Source organism: Otolemur garnettii, unplaced genomic scaffold, assembly GCF_000181295.1.
Source record: "Otolemur garnettii isolate 467f Iridium unplaced genomic scaffold, OtoGar3 scaffold00315, whole genome shotgun sequence".
Lineage (NCBI taxonomy): Eukaryota > Metazoa > Chordata > Mammalia > Primates > Galagidae > Otolemur > Otolemur garnettii.
In genome coordinates this window covers 471,027-471,417 of record NW_003852710.1, presented here as the reverse complement: position 1 = coordinate 471,417, position 391 = coordinate 471,027, and the positions used below count along the sequence as shown (strand labels likewise).

At 47.3% G+C, this 391-nt stretch overlaps 1 protein-coding gene across 1 annotated transcript in view; it reads left to right on the top strand.

Annotated features, from left to right (window-relative positions):
• Positions 1-391, top strand: part of WASHC2C (WASH complex subunit 2C) — a 60,247-nt gene that overhangs the window by 56,943 nt on the left and 2,913 nt on the right. The gene's annotated exons all lie outside the window — the stretch shown is intronic.

Sequence of the window (391 nt, the reverse complement as noted above, 5' to 3'; positions counted from 1 at the left end):
GGTAATACACCGCTAATGATTTAGCGCAGGCAGTAAGGCCTTTGGTGGCATTTTCTCAACAGATGTGTTTACTGACCATCTGGGTACTATAGGCTCAAGGTGAACTAGGCAAGTGCTTTGCTCCCCATAGCTCTCAGGGAGGGCAATTGAGTATAAACAGTGAAATGGGTAATTAAGATGTTTTCATCCAAGTGGACTGGAGAAAATAACCTGGGGCAGAATGGTGAGCAGGGGTGGGAGGAGCTCCTTCAGGTAGGACTGGGAGAGAAGGGCTCACTGCAGAACTGGTGTTTGAGTTGAGTTTAGAAGAATGAGAGAGACCAACAAGCCATGCAGAGATCTTGGGTAGCATATTTCAGAAAGAAGGGTCAGAGCTTGTGGCTGTTTCCCA